This window comes from Aulostomus chinensis, chromosome 6 (genome assembly GCF_037954235.1).
Source record: "Aulostomus chinensis isolate RoL2024-O1b breed Wild chromosome 6, RoL_Achi_v1.0, whole genome shotgun sequence".
Lineage (NCBI taxonomy): Eukaryota > Metazoa > Chordata > Actinopteri > Syngnathiformes > Aulostomidae > Aulostomus > Aulostomus chinensis.
The window spans coordinates 27,067,706-27,090,738 of record NC_141325.1 but is presented as its reverse complement, the minus strand read 5'-3'; the positions used below and the strand labels follow the sequence as shown (position 1 = coordinate 27,090,738).

General features: G+C 40.0%; 1 protein-coding gene across 6 annotated transcripts in view; it reads left to right on the top strand.

The window, feature by feature from the left end:
• Nucleotides 1-3,428: 3,428 nt before the first annotated feature.
• ncor2 (nuclear receptor corepressor 2) overlaps nt 3,429-23,033 on the top strand; it is a 95,062-nt gene continuing 75,457 nt past the window's right edge. For 5 of the 6 annotated variants that reach the window (XM_086207279.1, XM_086207281.1, XM_086207278.1 and 2 more), the window contains exon 1: nt 3,430-3,680. The gene's annotated coding sequence lies outside the window, so the exon portion shown is untranslated. Of the gene's footprint in view, nt 3,681-23,033 lie in introns of all 6 variants that reach the window. The other variant, XM_086207280.1, reaches the window with a different exon arrangement.

Here is a 23,033-nt window from a genome sequence, read left to right as displayed (position 1 = left end):
AGATTTGTTACTGTAGCACATTCTGCACCGTGTGGCATATTAGCTCAATACTGTATTGCTGTGTAAAATAAGATTACAGTCCTCACGGCAGTGAGCACCGCTGTGGTTATGTGACTGGCCTGAATATTTAATGAAACACACCTCAGATGTTGTTGAAAGGATTTCCGCCAAAACAACCCATTTCAAGGCTGTATCGGTGATAAATATACTCTATTACAATGCATGGATATGTGATGTTACACAGACATAAAACATACATTGTATTACGTGTGGGCGAGGCTGGAAAGACTCATACTATGGCTCAACGGCAACATTTAGACACATGTGATATTGATAAGGAAGGAAAGGAAAAAATGAGAGAGAAGTGCTTGCTGGCAGTCGTCCAGGTGTGGACAGACTCAGGAAGTCAAGCAGGAATTCCAACTACGCAGGCAGTAGTTAGACTCCTCAGTGATATGCTGCCTTCTCTGCTCTCAGTACTGTCTTTGTTGTGGCAAGAAGGCCGTAAGGTGCAGTCCTGCGACGCTTTGTAAACTATAGAGCCCTGAGGTGGCAAGAGGGAGAAGATATACATGAAAATATATATACTGTGGCCACAGGATATAAACCTGTTACCTCAGTTTAGGTATTCTGTGGCCATGCAATATAAAAAATGTAGTTGTTTTTTTTTTTTTGATGTCATGAGATATTACACATTTCCTGAATTTAGTTATGTATGAGACCATGAGAAATAACTTGTTCCCTCAATTTAGTAATTTTGACCATAAGATATGACTTGTTCCTTTAATTTGATTAATTGTTGGCTACAAGATACAACATTTTCTCTCAGTGTGGTTATTTTGTGGCTATGAAATATTGTTTTAGCCATTTTGAGGCCACAAGATACAACTTGTTTCTCCTATTTGATTAATTTTTGGCCACAAAATATACCTTGTTTCTTTAACTTTATATGTGGCTGTTAAATATAATTTATTTGTTGTCACTCTGATTAATATGTGAGAACAAGTTATATATTCTGGCCTAAAATAATGAAACATGTCATACCTTGTGAATTTTTTCTCCTCTCTATGGCTACTCCAGGGCTCAGCGGTAAACCTTGAATGGCATGAGAAAATGGCACCATGATTAAAAAAATAAAATAGCCATCTCCGACATCTCCAGAGAAAGATAATTTTCCCAGAGTGTTTCACTCAAGCCCAGTCATGACAGTAATAAATGCCGGCGATGGGCGGAATGAATTATGTGTCAGCTAAAAATGTACATCACAGCTAAAGGAAGAACCTGGCATGTAATTATGCTGGTATTATAAATAGCCAAACGTACCACATACGATCCATCACTTTCATCTGAAGCTCCAGTTACAGATGACACACAGTTTCAATTAAAGATATTTCATGTGAATTACAACATGCCTAGATTGCATGTTTCTGATTTCAGTGATTCCAATTAAGTCCAAATGAACACGTCGTAAATACTGTCCCCAAAGGACAGCGCATGCTGAGAATAATCAAGTATGATAATGTGTTTCAAATCAGCCACACTATTGGAATATGGCAAAGGACTATTTGAATTTGTAATCAAGGCTGATCGTTCACAAAGGGGAGTAAAGCTCCATTAATCTGCTACACTCTGGATGGCAGCGTGTCTTTTAATAAGGCGGCTGTTTTGATGAGGATTTTCCCTGCAGCCCCCTATCCGTACTAAAAGATTTTCTGTTGTTCATCTTTTATTTCAGAGCCACGATGAGTGTGTGCAGTGCATCTATCAAGTGGCAGCCTTTGAAATCTCTGACGTCTGCTGCTTATCTGCTGGAGTCACCCTCGGCGGTGCCTTTTATGTGGGCTCAGGATGGTTTGGAACAATGCTCTCTAGTGCTTTATTAGAACCTGTGGAACAGATACATCAGCTGCTCCGTGTGGAGCGGGTTCTGATCAGGGATGAAAGACGCATTTATCTCCAACATATTATAATATTACTCGTGGTTTTAGTGAGCCATTTGATTTGAACTTAAAATATAAAAAAAACTTTTTTTTTCTTTTGCTGGAGTCAAATAAGCACACTCCCTTTCAACAGCATAATGTGATTTGTTGTGGGTGTTAAGAAACAACAACAACAAAAAAATCCCAGCCCTTGCTATTTGAATATTTCATTTGACCACACTGCGCAATTATTAAACCCTAGCTGCAAAATTCAGTGTTTTCAATCAGCGCATCTTATTCAGCTGTGAAGCGCTGACCCACTGTGAGATTTCTGTAGCTGTGTCTGAAGCTGCATTTAACCCGACAGGGTATCTGGCTGCAGATGAAGCACAGCTGTTGACATCAAAACTGGCAAGAGAGAAACATTTGTGCTTTATCAGTGGGCTGACAAATTGGGCATTGCAGAGATGGGGATAGATTATTCTGACAAACGCCTGCCGTCTAGAAAGCCCTGCTGAAATAAACTGCTCTCTTTCCTGCTCTGTGATGGCTGGATGAAGAGAGGGTGGTTATGCTGATGGTTAGAGGGGGTCTCCCAAACCACAGAGCTGAAAGAAAAACACGGGGAAGAAAAACAATCCCATCTGACAACGGCTGCCGCTGAAATTTAGGTCAAGTTATAGCCTGCCAGAAGTGTGCCAGATAGTTTTATGGTGAAGTCAGGTTGCCAGAGCCTTATCCAAGCGGACTGGCATAATGCAAAATCAAAATCCCGCATCTTAAAACGAAATATTCCATTTTAGCCTGTGAAAATTACCCAGCGGCGGGTTTCTTTCTTTATTCCAACTTCACAAACGAGCTGAAATGCTTTCAAACTAAGTATTTTCTGTGGCTGGAATCACTACAGCATGGGTGGCAGTTTTCGAAGCCAGTATAGCTGTGTGAGGCAGACAGAGAGGTTTCAGACCATTTAGAGGGCATTGACTTCAGCAGAGTCATCAACTATGTGCACAGCATGAGGTGCTGTGATCCCCCAAATACTATCCTTCAATGCTGAGTCACTGTATTCACAGCTTGTACTTCTCTGTGGGCATCAAGCAGCACAGATGTAAGCTTCCAGGAGTGTCTGCGCTTGAACAAACCCCCATTTGGAACACATCTGAAGGTTTTTTGTTTTTTGGTCCTCTTACAGTTTAAATGTAAAAGGGACATTATTGTAAGATGACGGTTTGACAGTATTTGTTGGTATAGAGGCAGGAATGGGGTGAATCTAAGCAACTGATTTAACCCGCGTTTTAGTTTTGTAAGGAGTGATGCTTTCAGTCACAGATCATTTCATGCAGAAATATGCATGATTTTTTTTTCTTTTTGCGTCACATCATGCATGATCAGTGTCTGAACCACTCCATGGCTGTGTGAGTGAATTTGTTGTGGGCATGGGAAGTGTGCAGTCCTAAAGAGGAGGGGCGAGCGGGCATGCGGACCTATTGAGAGAGGGAGAGGCGGTTCAGTCCCGCTATGGTCTCAGCAGTAGGGAGTAGCACCAGACCAGTGCATTGTGTAGGAATAGGCACGGTATAGCCGAACCGTCAGCGGAACAAATGAAAACGAAAACTGCTCTTTCATGTGGATTAATTAAGAGGCGAGACACTTCATCGAAGCGGGAAGCTCTTTAAGCGAAATTGGACCGACTGACGAGGATTGGACATTAGCCACTGTACGAGAACACCGCTGAATGGTCTCTCTCACTCCGCCGCTAAGGTTAGTTAGCTTCCATAGCTGGTTGTCCGCTGCTTTGGGGGGTCTGTCTGCTCTGTTGTTGGACGACGGGGTCTGGCTATTCTTTGGAGGAGAAACATACATAGCAGTATTGACCTTTTTCGAGGCTAACATTATACATTAACGTGACAGCTTTATAACTTATTTATTGAAATCAAATGTGAGAGAGCCGTACAACTAGCTTGTTACTCTTGTCATGACAGTGAACCTAGTTAGCTGGCTATTGCCAGCTAAAGTTAATTATTTTATAAATCAGGAACACGTGCTACATGGCTAGGCTAAGCTAGCTACGAGCTAACTGTGCTAGCAGAGCAAGCTAGCTGTCAGAACTGCGGAGTAGCTGACGCCACTTTTGCTGAACTGATTTAAGCATACACTCAGGTGTTCGGCGAAAAATCCCAGTCTTTTCATTGTTCTATCAGTGTCCAGTTTCTGTAAATGATGTCAACATGTGTGTATGTGCCAGTTTATGGTAATAATTTGGCTGACTTTGTTACTCTGCTAACAACTATGTACGGAGCGCCCGGTCCTCGTTTGTAAACATTGATAGTATGAAGTTCATGGCTCTGTCAGCTGCTAATCTCTCGATAGCGCGCAACCCTTTTCGTTGTTAGTTCATTGCTCGTAAACAATAATTTGCTGAATTTACATTGGTTCCTCAAATTAAACAGTTTCATGTAAAAATCTTGTACAAATTGACAGTAAATGTGGAGTGTTTTTTGTTGTTGATTCAGATTTGAGACAGAAGGGATGTTTTGAAGATCGACTGTGGTGTGTTTGTATGTCTGCTACGATTAGATTTCGGCAGACTTTTGAGTCTGTCCAATATACGTAATGGCATGAAGTTGTCAAACATTTAAGGGTAAGAATGGTTTAACGCTATTATAGTTGTAGGTTTTATAATAGTGTCGTAGACCCTAAATTTGTATGAAATCTGTGTAGACGTTAACAAATGGAAACAACCAGAAAAGTCTTCCAAAAAGATATGGATTTATATAATTTTATGAAAATTTTTCTATTGTTTTTTGTGTTCTGCTTGCTATAAATATGTTCTGAAGGAATAGTAAGTTACATTATAAAGTCAGATTGCACTGTACAGCATTGGGTTGGATAAACAGATACCCATTATAAAATCCTAAAGAATATGTGGTGTGTTAATTATATGATAACACTTGATGTCACACTTGCTGAGCAGGTTGCCTCATTTTCGTCCATTGACAAAGGGGCAGTTGTTCATATAAGCATGTGAGCAAAGCATGGCGTTTACATGAGACTTCTTTTTTTTGTTCAAGGGTTCACTCAAATTACATAACATATTTTGTCACTTGACTACATGAGGAATGTTTGCAGTGTGAATGGATTTGAGTTTGTGCCAAGACTTTGAGATCAGGGATGTTGTCAGTCGTGTTTTGGCCGTCATCTGATTCCTTAACAGTGCTTGTCAGTAGATATGAATCAGACATGTATATTTACTTAAGTTTATTCAATGTGTCACATTAATGTAACTGCTGTGGCGCATTATATATTAAGGGTCCTACTTTAAAAGGTTCTGTATAAAAATGAAGAACGAGAGAGAGACAGAGCGAGCAGGTATCAGACTGTTGGACTTGCTGGAGTTACATAAAACAAAATAACAACAAAGAAAACTCAGAGTGGAGTGTCTTTGCTCATAAACATCTTTGGAGTATTTTTGGAGGACTACAGTCATTGGCCAGAGAGAGTACTTTAATACAACAAACAACATAAACTGTGGCCTGTCATCAAGCAACTTCATCATGATTAGTTAAAGCCAATATTGCATTCGTGTAAATTTTACCAGCGGTATTCAGCACTGACTCACAATCTCCAACCTGAATGTTTTGTATACTGCCTTTTGCTACTCATCATTATGACACAATTTTGGCCAATCGGTGCCTTTTGCCAACCATAGTTTCAGAACCGAGAGGCACTCACCGGTGCACCCTTTCTTTTTTCTCATCCACATGCTACTTTTCTCTTGCTTATGCAGCAGAATGCTTGCGTTTGCCAGCTGTAATAAAGGAGAGCAGGGTTGCAAGCTACCTGGGATGGATGAAACTAAGTAGCATACTGTATAAATGGGGTCAGAACATGTGATTTATTTCTGCCCTTACTGATCAGGATCCACAAAGGATCAGTGTCTAAAACATTTGTTACTATCTCAAAACATCAGAGTTAAATGAACTCTAGCTGTGTGGTGGCAACATCTCTCATAACTTGGAAACTAAACCAGACTGTTTGCATGGTCTGAACCAGGGGAGAACTGTCCCTTTTTGATTATATAACCCAGGAAACAGATGAGCCCATGTGTTTAGCCACCCAGATGTTCATGTAAGCTCATGAATCATCTATGTGAAACAATGGCCACAGCAAATGTAGCATTTGCTTTTTGAAATGGTGCCTTTGCTCTTTTCCGTCGGGTTTTATTTAGTTCAGGTATATATTTTTATGCAATTTTAAAACAGGAACTACAACACTGAGAGCTTTTTAGCCTTAACATTTTCTGTTGCTGCTTCAAAATTAAAGTTTTCCACTGGTCATTTTGCAGTTAACAAATTCTTGAAGCCCTTCGCCAATGACTTTTGTGACAGTGTTTTTCATAGAGGAGAACATTTAGGTGCCTTTTTGTTTGTGGAGAAGTTATAAATAATGCTAGTAAGTATTTAAACTAAAGCATAGATTAGCTCATCCTCACACACATCACTGGGATCTGCCTTATGGAAAAACCCTTCTATTACTGGTGTTTTATGTTGACATACCACCAGGACGCTAGTTTTAGCATAATCTGTCAACAGTGTTGTGTTTATGTCCTATTTTAGAATTTTTGGTGATGCTGTCCTGATACAACACCAAGATGGGAGCTTGAGAGTCTAAGGACCCACGGAACTCATAAGTGCTTCCATTAGGGGTGTCAATAAATATTCTAAATGTGAATATAGCTTAAGTATGGAAAAGAAGGCAACGTCACAGTAGATTCGGGTCAGATTCTCCATCTGGGATTGTGAGGCTACTCTACTGACATGTTTGTTTGTCTGTTAAGTTGCACATGGACCTGAACCACTGCACTTACAGAATGTGTAATGGGTTGGGGTCACACGCACCTGAGTGGCTAATTTGATGATTAATCGTATGCAAGAGTTGGAGAGATCACAATCGCAGTTGCTAAATTTTGTCTGCAGCAGAGACAGTGATCTGCAGACCGAGCCATCTGTAAAGCCCCGTTTGGAAATATTTAATTTCAATAGAATTTATTTGATCTCGCTCCGAGAGGCAGTGTTCTCAGTTCTCGTTCCAAACACGGCACAGAGACAGTGGAAAAGAGAACAAGAGAGGAGTCTGTGTCAGTTCTTAAATGAACCTTCACAGTGTATATGAAATGTTTTTGTTCATTTGTACTGTGTAGGTATACAGGCTGTGTTCCTTAACTTCTGTTGTAGGTATGTATATATATATATATATATATATATATATATATATATATATATATATATATATATATATATATTGCTCTAGTTGTATTGTTTTGTCCTCTGCGTACATTAGACATCAAAATACATTCCTTACTTGGTCCAAGTCTGGGTTTTGTTTTTTTCTTTAAGAAAAAATATTTGAACATCATTGTTTGAAAGATTTTGACAGCCTTCATGTCTGTATTGTTGGGATTCCTGCTCTTTACCCGGTCACACTTGTGATTTTGAGGATGAAATGGAACGTTCAATTCCGTCATTGTTTGGTCTAGCACGGAAGGTGTGACACCCCCAGCGACATGACTTAATTGCTGTGTGAAGTCAGTATAGTGTCAACAGTTTGCGTTGCAAAGGGGGTAAACAAGGGTGAGGAGACATCTCCCCCCCATCTAAAAGGGTGACGAGGGCAAAGATAATCTGGTGCTCAGTGACGTGCCTCAGGGAGTCTGTTTCGCTGTTAGTTACATTTCTGCTCATATTATGAAACATGGTACTGACATGAAACAAGGCTTTCTTGGTCATTTTTATTGTTTGAGAGATGAATGCTCACAGGGAAAGAGAAGGTTTGTTGCGTTGTAGATGAAGGCTGCCATCAAAGGCATAAATGTCAAATTGTCATCTTTCAGGTGGGTTGCAAAAAATGTTATTTTAAGAAGAAAATGTTTAACATTTTTCTCTTTTGATTAACTTACAAATTGTGTAAAGAGGTATGGAGCTAGATAGGTTTGAGTTTAAGGGGGTAACAGTTCAGCAAACCTATGGTTCATTTTTGGGTCGCGGTTTTGGTTTGTTTTGTATGTTAAGGTGAGGAAAATATCCTCAGCCTGTGACAGCAGAGGTACTGAGCTGAAATGAATAAATAACAAATATTACTGGGATGGGCGTGAGTAATCAGTTCTTCACAGTTATGAGCAAACCTGAGCGGTTATTGAGGAAACTCTCACAAGATAAATATACATAGTTGCTACTGGGGATCAGATAGCAACATCTTTCCCAAAGAGGGATGAGGATCAATATTAATTGGAACTGGTGTAGGATTTGGACAGCATTGAAGTAATGATTAGATCCTTAATAAAGATTATTGCGATTGGTAATATTACATGCAGTGTTAATGATAACAAACCTCATAAGCAACTGTCCCCTGATGATGTTGAAGCTGCTGGTGCCACAAGCACATGAGTAGCATTTTAGAAGAATCCTCAGCAGCCACTAATTCTCTCCTTAAGTGATTGTTTTATTTGCGAATGCAGCTGAAATGACAGCTCAGTCGTGCTCGTATGGGTTTTGTAAGCTGACGTCATGTCTATAAAATCAAGAGTTTTAGCAGCTCTTAGCGGTAGCATTGGCTAAAACAAGAAGATGAAGTGTTAAAAAACTGAGTTCTGCTTATTCGCTGTTTCATAATCTTACTTTTTCCAATGACTTTTAACAGAAACTGACACATGTACCTGAGAGCAGCTTTATTGTGAATTTGGCTGATGACATACAATCAACTTGTATTGTAATTAAGTCTGAATTCTTGCTTGTGTTGTACGTCGCTTTGTCTGCTAAATGAAATTGTAGAATTGTAGAACTTACAAGTGTGGGATAGGGCTGCAACGATTAGTCGACGTTGTTGACATAAAGCGATAATAGAAATAGTCGACAATGAATTCCATTGTCGACTATGGTCGGCAGACGCGTTTTTCCAACAGAGTGATGCATCTCACTTGATTATAATCTCTGCCGAGAGTCGCTCATGCGCAGTAGCATCTCTGTCTCTGAGAAGTAACATACAAAAATGGTGGCATCAACATCAGGTACGTGTACCAAAACTTCTAAAGTTTGGGAGCATTTTAGCCTGGATACGGCGAATAAGAAGACTACTTGCAAAGTTTGCTAAGCAGACTTTGCGTATCATGGCAGTACCTCGGTGATGCACAAACATTTAAAGAGAAAGCATGTTGGGCAGTTGAACGAAACGGAGTCTGACTCGCCTTGGTGAGATTCAAGTAACATTCAAGCCCATACGGTTTTTATGACATACATTGTACATTTTATGAGCGTATTTTCGCTATAAAAGAGAGCTTGAGCAATAATCAATAAAATCAAATCAATAAAAGATGTATTTTTCATTGTACCCATCTTTCTTGTGTTTATTATCATTTGCCACATCATTAAATCAACTTCATGCTAAATTTAAGAAAAAAATAATAATTATCCGATTAGTCGACTAATTGTTTCAATAGTCGGTGACTAGTCGACTATTAAAATAGACGTTAGTTGCAGCCCTAGTGTGGGCACAGACAGAAAGACAACAGATATTATGTTGTCCGCTTTATATCCAAAATCTTGAGTCCAGGCAGGCACCACTAAATTTTCTTCATTCATTTTAACCAAGTTATTTTTGGATCAGGTAAGTGAATGAAGTATTGTAAATGAATGCACAAAGTACTTGTATACTGTTAAAATTTCACTGCAGCAGGCCACCACTGCACATTATATGTAGTGGAAATCCCTACACAGAGATGATCAACATCTACTTGTCCAAAGGTGTGGTTCTTCAATTTAGCCAAATCCAGTTACCCTTCAGTTCAGATGTAACAGTCCCAGCAATGACCATTTGAGAGTACAAGTTGAATTTAGATTTATATTTATAGTAATTTCGCATGAACAAAGATTATAGGGAAATTACACAGCTTTGGTATGTGGTGGTGCACTTCATGAATGCTCAAATTAAAATGCGGAAACCAAAGAGGGAAATATGAGGCAGTCACCGTGAAACTGCCTCTCAAGTGCATTCCCTCTTCCCAACCTGCTTCCCTCTCAGAGAATGAGTAACAGCAGCTGTCTAGCATTTCTCTCTGCTCGCTAGTGGATTGCACCTGGTAGGTTTTGTGTGTGGAGAATGTTATGCTTGAGTCAGTGTGGTAGAATATTATGATCAAGCACAGCTGGTGTGTTGCTGCGCCTTGAATCACTCGGTCAAAGTTCCATTGAACTGGACTCTATGCTACCTCAGGTCCAGTGGCTGCAGTTGAGCTGAATTTGAGCTATAATTCTGTTTTCTTGAGTCACTGAATAGAAAAAATCTGGCTGTGGCATGTAATTTCAGAAAAGCACCTTCTTATTTTGCTGTAACATCATAGCATAATGCATCAAATCCATGTGGCTCATGCAAGTTACCATTACCTCAGGATTTTGACCTGATCTCACGGGCAGTTACAAGACATGTTGAGGGGGTGGATATTGTGGAGCTGGTGGCCCAGGGGTTAATGGGGTCTCAAGGTCAGGCTGGTTCCGTGTTTGTCGCTGTGGGTTAAAGGGGTTTTTCTGGTCCTCCAGGAATTTCTGCTGCTTTGCTCAATAATTTACACAAATTCCAAAAAGTTGGTGCTTTATTTGTGAGAGCTACCATTTCATGTGGTTATGGAGGCCAATGCATGGAAAGCACACCTGTCTACAGGTAGGGTCAGGAAGCCAAAGAAAAATACTCAAATGAGCAAAATGACAGTTCAGCCAAAAAACAAGTCTGATAGAAATGTGTTTAACTTTGTAGATGTGGGTCACAAGCGGATTGCCTGTCTTAGCAGACAACACACAGCAGGGCTTGTGGGTGCAGACAGTGAGGAGGGGAGCAGTGGGCACCAGCCTCTCTGAGGTTGATCCTCCTTCAGACCAAGGCTGGCTGCTTCTTTCAGGGTCGCCAGTGTTGGTGGCTCTATGATCGAGGAAGCTTGTTTGTATGTTATTTTATCAGGTGCTTATAACATGGTGGCGTAAGTGCAGCATTGACAGATATCTGTGACAGAAGAACAGTTCCCTAGTTCTACAACACTCTACACGAATACATAACCATTTATTGTGAGTGGCTTTCTTGCTTATGCACTAAACTGTGAACAGAATGATGCTATTACATTGAATTTTGTCTGATTTGTTGGTTGGTAGCCAGTGAGATGCCTCATTTCTGACTCTAAATAAGAAATAGATTGCATTCATAATTTTGCCCGTCAAAATGAATGAATAAATAAATGATTGAATTTGTTGTGATTATTGTTGTGTACTTAGATTTGATTTTCAATTATGTCAGATAAGAACTCAATGAAGGCACACGAGCAAATGCTATTGGTCAATATAGCAGCGGCGCTTTCCAGCTTATTTGCAAGTTAGATGCAGTTTATGTGCACATAGGTTATCAGTATTAACGAGTTGAAAAATCCATAAAATAATTCAGTTAATAAAATCAACAAGTATTTAAAAATACATCATAATTTGCATCCTGCATTGTGTTTAGTAATTTGATCATGTGTAATAATGTGTATGTATAGTAGTCAGAACTATTCTTGTTGATGTGTTACTATTAAATTTACACAAACAGCTTTCAATTACTTCATAGTTTTTTATGGCCATTTATTTATTTGTTCAAGTTAAATACTTTATTGAGTAGAAACATTATGACATCCCTATAGACTGTTTTTGATCCTTGCTTTTTCCTGACCTGTTCATTGTCCACCCTTGGACTTAAATGCTGCTCATTTTACTTGTTTGGGTTCTTGATAAAACCATTAAACCAAAGGAAGACTTTTAAATTGTTGACTGTTCTTGAGGTCATTATGGGGTTGAATTGTAATTCCAAAGTTAAATTCCTTCGTTGTTCACACGGCTTTCTATTTTGATTCTGCTGCCTTTGAATTGCTGTTGCTGTTGAAACCAGTCACCTAAGCATACTAAAAGAGAGGCAGACAGCGTATTAGCAGAGATTAGAAATGGCTCTGTGGTAAGTGATTCACTTGACTCTTGTTACGCAACACCGATGACAGCATGTCGTAGGACATTACTCTTGCTTTACTCCTGAAAGAGTGTTACAACATAGTTTTATTTTCCACATTTTGGAACGCATGTGTGTAAGTTCATCCCAGGACATACACCTTAGGTTTGATGACCGTACAGTGTAAAAAGGAGTAGTATACTCCAGTGAAAGGTATGAGCCTAAGTAGAGTGTAATTACAGGCTATGATGTAATTTTGTAGGTGGATTTAATTCTTGTCTTGACATGCGGACTGAGTCCGTGACTGTAAACAAATTACTCATCCCGTGAACGAATGAAACAACTTGCTGCATATCAAGTCTTTCTTCAGGTTTTTATGTGTTCATAACACTTCATGTATGGCTGTTAGTATTTTGAAATGCTGACACAATGTACACACACACACACACGCACACACACACACCCTCTCACGCTTAGATTGATGATCTGTAAGGCTACTGTCATAAGAGGCAAACTGCATTCGGGTTGCATGTTGCCATACAGAAGAACATTTCAGATCTCTTGAATAATTAAATAGCTGTAAGGAGGAAGTAGGTCAGCCCAGCAGACAAGTGCTCTCCTCAGTTTTACTTCCTCTGCTCCTAGGGATGGAGGGCTTAATGTCAGGTGGACTTTTAAGAGCAGAGAATAAAGAGTAATTCATAAGGTGAGACTTTGTACCTCAGCACCACAGGAAACAATGTGACAAAGGAGCCCTTTAGAGCATAAAGTTGTGCATCAGTAATTCACTAATGTTTATATGAGGCAATCATTCACACTCTGTATCTTATTATGTTATTACATTATTATTAAATCGATGTAGTTTTCTTTAGGACCTAGTTATAATAGGGTAGTAATGTTATTCCTCTTACAAAAAGTATTGACTCTACTTTTTTTACCAGGCAAACTTAAATTAATTGGGTTTGTGTGTATTTGGTCAGGACAATGCGAGTTAACATTGTGCCACTTCAACTTGTTTTAAATAAACTGATGTTCTGCATACAGACATTGTGCTTCCTGTTTGTTTCCAACTCCAGTCCCTAGTTTGGCTTTTAGTTTAGTAAAAAAGGAATGAAAAAGAAACATTTAAAAAAAGTACAGATGCACTGATTGCATTTTGTTTTTGTGGCAGATTCCGATTTACTTTTTTTATTGTTAGTGGGACCTGCTGATTTTTTTTTTTTTTTTGCCAATTCTGATTTTCTGTTTGAAGAACTATCCATTCATTCATCCATCCATCCATTTTCTATTGCTTAAGGGTTGCTGGGGTTGGGTGGGTGGTGGCTGGAGCCTATCCCAGCAGCCTTTTGCATTGTAAACTGTTTTCTTGTCTGTAGCAACATCTACTGCATGTCTGTCCGTCCTGGGTGAGGGATCCTCCTCTGTTGCTCACCCTGAGGTTTCTCAGATTTTTCCCTGTTAAAGGTTTTCTATGGAGTTTTTCCTCAGTCGATGTGAGGGTCTAAGGGCAGAGGATGTTGTTATGATGCCATGGAAAGCCCTTTGAGACAAACTGTTGGTGAAAACGGGCTCTACAAATAAAATTGCCTTGCCTTGCCTTGCCTTCCGGTGTAAGACCCTGGACAGGTTGCCAGTCCATCGCAGGGCCAACACATATAGACAGACAACCATTCACACTCACAGCCGGGATAACCAATATATTGAACAATTACGGTAACGTGACTGACTCATTTAAATAGCAAGATGGATAATATTTAAATTAGGTTATCCTAACTTTCTTTAGCTTGCTAACATATCATGTCACGCTCGACTAATAATATGAGTGAAGCGTGACAAACACAACGAGGCGCGTGATGGGAAACTGAAAACCTTTTCATTTCACAAACTACTTATTATCAACTTACCACTGAGGCAAACTGCTCAATTTTAGTGCGTATGCGCTGTTGGCTGTTTGGTACCGTACGCTACTTTACTTTCACACTGTGGGGTTGCTGTAGAGCATGAAAAGAGAGGAGCCGGAGTGGCCTCTACTGGATACACAAGTACAAATTTTCGAAGAAAAACCCCATATTAATGGTGTTTTATCACTGAAAATTAAGTGTTAAAATCAGCATCAATTGGCCAACTTTTTGCCGATTACTGATTATGCTCTAATGGCTATAATCGGCCGATTAATTCAGCCGGCCGATTAATCGGTCGGGCCCTACTTCAACTCAATCCTCTGTTATGCATCAGTCGTAACTTGTGTTTTCATTCAAATGTGTGGCAAAGTTTTTTTGAAAATTCCTGAAAGAAAATGTTTAACTACTGTTAAGTATTAACTCTTTGTCTTTCTCTGTATTGTCTCTTTAACAGTGGCAGACAACTGTTTCCTTTCCTCATTCATTCACTTCACACTAAAGCTTGTATGGATGTGAATAAATGAATGGTTCATGGATTGGATGGACGTTTTTACTCCCTTACTATCTGAAGTTGCTGCTTTTATCATTTCTTTGAACAGCAGCTTTTGTTCAGCCACAGTGTTGAGTCAACCTCTGCTCAGAAAAAAATAATCTCTATGTCCATCTGGAGAGTCAAAGTTCTTTTTACTTTATAGTAAAAGTTAGATGTTCACTGTTACTTAGCTTGTTTGCAAAAGGGGTTTTCATCTTTCATTCACCACATCAAGTGGTTTGAAAAACACAACACACCTTTACAAATGCTTAATCTTTTGTGGAGTATTTTGAGATTTTTTTTATGCTTTATGAAAATTTGAAATGAAGAAAATCAAATCAGGTGGATGACAACACAATTAAAGAGACATATATACAGTATGTATATATACACTACCAGTCAAAAAGTTTGGAAACACCTCCTCATTTACCCCCCCCCCCACCCCATTTTCATGACTATTTACATTGTAGATTCTCACAGAAGGCATCAAACTATGAATGAACACATGGAATTATGTGGTAATCAAAAAAGCGTGAAGTAACTCAAAACACTGCTTATATTTTAGATTCTTCAAAATAGCCACCCTTTCTTTTGATTCCTGCTTTGCACACTCTTGGCGTTCTCTCAGTGAGCTTCATGATGTCATCACCTGAAATAGTTACTAACAGTCTTGAAGAAGTTCCCAGAGATGCTGAGCACTTGTTGGCCCTTTTGCCTTCACTCTGCGGTCCATCTCATCCCAAACCATCTCTATTGGGTTTAGGTCAGGTGACTGTGGAGGTCATCTGGCGCAGCACTCCATCAGTCTTTGGTCTCCTTAACTGGATGGGACTGCGTGTCGCTGCAGGTTGCTGTGGTAGCCATGCTGGTTCAGTGTTCAGTTTTGAATAAATCAAAACAGTGTCACCAGCAAGGCACATATTTGACGTCTTCAGTACGTATCTACAATGTAAAAAAAGAGTAAAAACTAAAGAAACAACATTGAAAGAGAAGTTGTGTCCAAACTTTTGATTGGTTGTATGTGTGTATATATGTGTATATATGTATGTATGTATGTATCCTGTATATGTTTGTGTGTGTGTATGTATATGTTTGTGTGCGTGTGTGTGTGTGTGTGTGTGTGTGTGTGTATATATATAATTTTTTTTCCTGGTGTCACAGGCAGCAGGCTGGTTTAAATAAAAGTGTGTGAGGGGTCAGAAGCTGCAGACTGATTGTGCTGCAGCTTCTGTTTCTCCACTGGCAGGCCAGCAGAAGCAAGGTGAAGCACTCCTCCTTGTTGCAGAAGCTCCCTCTGGCTGAAACCTCCCACCGTAGCACCGACTACAGGTTGAAGTCTGCTGCGAAGCATCAGGTTGGGCCGGTCAGTACTGGTCTGTAGCTGTTTGTCATTGCGGGGACACCATGGTTTTGCTGGTTGTCTTTTAATTACATGAACTAAATGGAAGGCTGAGTTGCCATAAGCTGATAAATCTTTTACCGAGTTCTATTGTAGTCAGTCTGGTAGCTTCTATAACTGTTTCTGGTTTTGGACATTTTTTATTTTATTTTTTTTAGATTTAATAATTTATCAGTCTGACTTCATAAAACAAACAAAATCCTTCATTGTTGAGCTGACCTGTGCTCTGCTATCAAAAATTTCCTCTCTCCACTCATTTTCTCACTCCATGTTGTTTCAATTGTTTTGTCTGACTCTGTCACAATTGTAGATGTAAGTAATGCACGTGGGAGTGTAAATAGCAGGGCTTTTTTTTGAACCCAAAACGTGATCTTTCCATAAACCTAACCAAATGTTTTTGTGCCTAAACCAAACCAGACCTTAACCATAGCTTCTTCTGCCCAATCTGTTTATGCTCCCAGCAGCAACAACAAGGAAGAACACACACAAATAAACCCACTGCACTGCCTGTGGGTTGTTTCTTGAGATGTAGCAGATGTAGAAGATGTAGGTTGTGACTGACCACATGTTGCGTACTACAAAGGATTGAAGCAGTTAAGGTGATTAGTGGTTGACCAACGGGGGATTTTCAGTCGATATTTGGAGAGCAGGAAAGCCGATATATAATGCAGATTTTTTTTTTTGCATCAGATAAAGTACCATTATGAAATGCAACACACACTCATTCAACACTGATGTGGTTGTCCACATAGTTAAGGATTGCGTGCGAGCCCACCTCCTGAAATGCACTTATTGTAGATGTCTACAACATACATGGCCACAGGTTTAGAATATGTAACTTTGTAAAAAGAGAAACACTCATAATTGAAAAAATATTAGTGCACTTAATAGCTGTTATCTGGATAGTTGCATGTCATTGTTTCTGAAGGGGTTTTCCACATTTATAGTCATTGAACCATGGGTCACTTCAGAATGCAGGATGTTCCTCTATATACCCAGACATAGCTAACCAATAAGTGGTGACAACAGTCACATGTGGCTGGTAGTGACAATGTGACACAGTTGGTTTTGCTCTGATCTTTGTCTGTGTGAAAATAAACTGAAACAAAGGGCCCAAGTGTCGGTGTTCTGGTCACTGTGAACAAAGAGTGAATTTCAGACCCTCTGGTGTGTTTTGGTGGTGCGCCTTTGTGCCTCCATGGTTACAGGGAGTCAGTCAGCATGTGTGTGTGTGTGTGTGTTCTTGTACTTTCTGCAAGATATTGAGGACTAGAATACGAATTCAACCAACAGAGTGAGGGCATTTTAGCAGGTCCTCACATCTTCAAAGGGCCATTTGAAGGTCAAGACTTGTTTTTAAGATCGAGGTTATAATTAGATTCTGGTTAGGTTTAGGGTCAAGGTTAGGGTTAGGCAGTCAGTTGAGATGATTAGGTTTAGGGTAAAGGGCAATGGAATGCATCATGTCAATGAAAGTCCTCACAAAGATATAAGTACAAGGGTGTGTGTGTGTGTGTGTGTGTGTGTGTGTGTGTGTGCACGTGCGTGCTTGCGTGTGTCTGTCTATGTATGAAGGCCCTGCTTCTACTCTGGTCATCAGGGAGGGGGAGGGAAGAGCCTTATGTAATTTCAGTGTCTCTGAGACAGTCAGCATGAAGGGACAGTCAGGAAATCCAGTTGCTGCTCTCTGTATAGCATTGCCACACCTGGACAACCACATCTGGGGATGAAGACATATGAATCAATGAGGCTGGTATTTTTAGATACCAGATCAGACAACACGGTACGTGTGCTTTTATGATGACTCAAACTACTTATGTAAAATCAGGTATATCCTGTTTTACATATCATCAAAGAGACAGAGAAGAATGGCTTCTTATATGTTAAACCCATTTGTTGCTCTCGGCTGATTATATTTAAAATTGAGTCTGGAATCCTCCAATGCATAATGTAAAACATAACCTACCAGTGATGGATGTCAACAACGGTTATCCAGGAATGGTTACAACTAATAATGGATGTTGGTCTGCAGGATATTTTGCATAGACACTCTGCTAATGACTTTATGAACTGTTAACCAGAGGTAAAAAAAAAAAGATGAAATGAACTCAACAAAGCACAGTATGGAACCATTTCAACTAGAAAGGCTACAGATAGGTAATCTTAAAGATTTGAGCTACATTGTCATGCTTGTCTCATGCTTGTCTCTTATGTATAAATTAGTGGTATAGTGGTATTAATTGTGGTATATTGAGGGTGTCAGATATCGGTACTTGCAACCCAAATACTTTATGCCATGAAGATCTACTAGCACTAAATACTTTGAAAAGAACTCGGAGGAGAAGAAGGAGAAGTTTACGCCAAGATAGCCAGGGCAGACATACTAGCGCTAACCACCTACTGCTGGATAACAGAAATGTCAGTGAAGAGGTGAGCTATGATAGCTGTCTGTTAATGGGTTGAAACATTTGCAAACAAAATTAAATAAAACTGATATCTTTAACTAGGGATGTGCAAAATTATCCTTATTAAATGATATTATTCATTCGATGTATCGGTATGGTTCTCTCCGGGTACTCCGGCTTCCTCCCACAGTCCAAAGACATGCAACTGGGGACTAGGCTGATTGCATACTCTAAATTGACCGTAGGTATGAATGTGAGTGTGAATGGTTGTTCGTCTCTCTATGTTGGCCCTGCGATGGACTGGCAACCTGTCCAGGGTGTACCCCACCTCTCGCCCGTTGACGCTGGGATAGGCTCCAGCCCCCCCGCGACCCTTAATGTGTAGGAATAAGCGGAAGATGACGATGGACGATGGATACATCGGTATGATGGAAACTGATGTAAATATCAGCCTGGTTTGGTTTAAGCCTCTTCTTGTTTGCTTATTGAGGAAACAGTGCAGGGAAAATATGAGGTATGGGACTTTTTAAAGAAATATTTCTGTAACAATTTTTGTATGGTCGAGTTTGTGGCTGAGAGGACAAAGTTACAGAAGCTACCAATAGTGGTGACAACCTGTTATTGCCTCTGTGTGTACTGTAAATTGTGGAGCCTCAACAGCTTGTCGTGTGTGGGTCAGAGATTGAAAGCTCCTGAAGGTGGCTGCAAATTATGTGTTCACCTTGGTGTTTCGTTCCCATCGATGCTGGCCGTAGCAGATAAATACTCATGCCTTCAGCAGAGTCATTTGACCTGGGACTGACAACAATTAAAGCTGTTCCCACTGCAGAAAAATGAAGTGTGTTATTGGGTTTTTTTGGCCAGTGGGAATAGGGCTTTAGACATCATCCCTTAGGACAATTCAACTCTTCCTCGATTACAAACTTCCCTCTTGTTTCCAAAGTGGTCATGTTAGTCAGTGTTGTCGAAGCTCTAAGGAAAATGGAAAGTGTTCATTTTTTTGCAGCACTGATGCTAATAAGAGTAAGAGATGTTGAATACAGGTGTTCACATTTCACTCAACAGTGGGCGACTTTATGTTGCAACATAGACATTCTGTCTGAAAGTTAAGCAGAAGGCGTGATGTCTTTAGTTAAGTGGTTTTAGCAAAGTGAAATTGCCAACCCATGTTGCACCAGAGTTTGCATTACACATGAATCAGCCACACAATAATTACTTCACCTGCTGCCCAGCGAGGCTCCTCTCTGTAAGATAACATTTAGAATTAGTGTGAGAGTGTCAACAAAGTAAAGGGCATTTCATCTTTTTATCATTGCCTTGGATCTTACCTCCTTGCCGTAATGAGAGATTCATCTCGATTTTAGCATCACTACCCTTTTTTCTCTTCAGTTGCCCATTGGTTCAAGTAAAGATATTTGTAGTCACGGTCCAAGTTCTAACTGCACTCTTTAGTTTGCTTTATTTTGATTAGTTTAGCACTTAACATGCTCTTGTCGATGCAGTATCACCTGATTTAGTTACCTTTAGTCCATCATTCAACAAAAACTTTTCCCCTGTTGCAAACCTGTGTCCCTATGGTTTGTTCACTTAGTATATGTCAAATGTATTTTAATAACCTAGTAATGGATTAATTGTATATGCCTTGATAAGCTTTTCATGGGAAAACATGACAAACATTTGACTTATCTTTCACTTAGTGATGTACTAATTTTTTGGGCCAGTGAAAATGCTTTATCTTATTTCACCAGTCTGTCAATTGATGACTTACCTTAGACGTATATGGTGAAATAAGTAGTTGATAAAACAGTGGAAAAATTGCTGAGAATGAGTGTGGAAATTCAAGACTGACATGATATTTAAAATAACAATTTGGCCGATAACTGCAACTGATATTCAGTACTTTTGAATTTTCTATCATGCAGTTGGTATTATGCACCTTCACCACCATTGGCGCATGTAAACGCCAATCAATATCCACCACAAAACCCTCACTGGCATCATGATTTTACCAGAAACATGTACATTAGTGAAATTAATTACGTGTTGATTTTTAGAATTTTTAAAATGGGCAGTGAGGAGGAGCACATTGAGAGGATCAAGAATTTATAACAGATTACCTACAACATTGTTTTTCCAATTTGACTCTCTTCGGTTCCAACTGTGTTGAAAGTTACTTGGAAATGTTCACTGATTGGACAAAGTAAGAATGCCATCCTCACTTGTGTGTTGAAGACACTTGGGTGCGTATTCAGGCATTAGACCAACATGTTCAATTCAATCATCATAAAGAGGAGCACGGAAGAGAGGGACTACAGTTTGACCTTGTTCTTCACCCAGATCTTAAAAAACCCTGTTGGAGTTTCAGTGGGGGTCATTGCAAGCTTTGTTTTCAGCTTGTAGTTGGGTGGATGAGGAAGGAGAAGGAGTAGGGTGACAGCATCTTCTTTACTGTTCTTTTAAAATTCTTTTGGTAAATTGTTTACAAATAAATATAGGTTGATTTAGAAGTTACTAGATTGTTTTGGCAGTTAAAGCATCTCACTGTCTGACATTGTCAGGGCAGTCTGATCTCAAGATGAAAGAACTATATAGTCAACAAATTCATCACATATAAAACTTTTTGGTAGAAGTCCAACACTCAAAGGGAAAACAAAACCTTTTATGGTACAGTTGCTTCTATACAGTGCATTAATGTAAGCCTGAATGTGTTTGAAGGCCTATAACATGCTGTCAAACATGCAGATTTGAAGGCATTAAATCAGTGTTAGTATGACGCCACAGATTTTCGAGAAATACACATTATTTCATCAAGACATTAGAGTTCAAATACCATTTGGTCCAAATACTCCAGTTCACGCTTCATCAACTAGGCCACCCATGATGTAAGTAAGGCAAGTGTTTGCATGCGTGTACAGTATTCGTGAGCAGCTCAGTATTGAGGGTGAGTGACTGAAAAGGTAGAGTGAGAGCCTTGTCCAAGGCCCTTTGGTAATGAGGCTCCGGGGAGATAAATCCTTATGAGACCTGACAGGGTGCCACATTCCTATGCTGAGAGACCTAGCAGCACCCTCCCCTGAGCTGTACTCTCCAGGGCACTTCTTTATAGACTTCTGATGTTCCCAGACCAAGCCTTTTGCCCATTAGAGTTCACTCATCTGCAAGGCTCAACAGTGCAACTCTTTCAGTTGCAAGTGTGAATTGAAATGTAGGTGTACAAATGTGGAAAATGTTTTCACCTTTAACATGGCTATAGGTCAGGGCAAAATAGGGGCCATGGTTTGGGGTTTTATTTTGAGAATTGTTTGTCAGGTTGGGTCGGTACGGGTGCGTTTCCACTAGCTGGGTACCACGTCAGCGTGGATAGACTCACCTACCGACAGTCCCCCAATGTAATTTGTGTGTGACACAACAACAACAATGGAGGACATGGAGGCAGCGTTATGCCTGTTGCTCGGTCAGTGGTTTTTGCTTGAGCTAAAAGTAAGAGACGACAGACAGGCTAGGCTTCAAGTGGCCAAACAGAACACCCAAGGAAAGTATAGAAGACCAAGCGATCGACCAGTATTTCACAGAGGCCAAGATGATACAAAGTAGACAACTTAAGTGTGTAAGTTACCCAATCAGTGCCCCGCTATGTGTTTACGTCACATTTTAGTCCCTGCTTGGCTCACCTGGGATCCCAGCGGAGCACGGACCAAAATTGTAATGGTTAGTACCGTGTTGGGGCCAGTGGAAATGGGGCCAAACCGATCCAACCCAAGCCGAGCTGAGCCGAGCCGAAGTTAGCCAGTGGAAATGCCCTTTGAGTGAGTGACAAGGGGCAATGGGGTGTGAAAGATGGTGCATGTTGACAACACTGTCCACTTTCATTTCATTTAGCTGTTATTTTTCAGCTTGCTGCTACAAATCAGATTGCTACTTGCACTAACAAATGTACCTGACGTGATTATAGTGAGAGCAGTGCTGCATTTAACTTTGCAACAGCAAAGTTTATTCTAAATTGCTCTGTGGTCATCATTCATATTTTGAAGACTGAGCCACCAAATGGCTATATCATTTGACTGAGAGGTTGGATTCTGTTATATAGTCTATATCCCTTAGTCCACCCTGAAATCCCCTATCTGCCAGTGACTCATCACAACTAGCGATTGAGTCTCGCCAAGCACTTGGTTCCAGTCTGGTTTATTTACTTAACACACACTGAGGTACAATAAGGCCCCCAATGGCCCACTTTGTTTACATACACCCACTTAAACTCAAATGCATATATTTGCTACCTGCATGTTGTGCAACTGTGCGTAGCATTGGAATTCACATACACATATATGGTCCCCTAGGATGGAGTTGTTATTGTGGAGGTGAAGCGAAACCTCTCCTTTGTGCTCTTCTTTGTGTAACCTGTTTCTCTTTCTCTGCTAAGGAATCTGAGTTGTCCTTGAGATTGACAGCTTTTGAATGTTATCATGGCTCTTGCACATATTAAGGCTTACTGGATTTGTCAATCGTCTTAAGTGCAAGATAGTGTAACATTGGTTTCTAAAGATATGAAATATAGCTTTCTTGTTGAAAATGAATGAATGAATAATTATCACCAGTGTCGATTGTGGGTGCAGGGGCTCCAACGGAACAGTTGGATGCAAACTCTAGCCGCAATTTCTTTTCTCCAAACATAATTGCAGAGTCATTGCTGATGTGTCTTTTTGTGTCATTATTGCTGTTACAGTGGTAGGTCAGTCATACTCTGAGCTATAAAAGGCCCAAGCCATGCTCGCTAGACTTTTGCTGCAAGCTGTTGAATGCGATGTACATCCTTTGAGAACATGACTATCAAGTCTGATGGACAGATATTTCAATAACTGTCCTTGT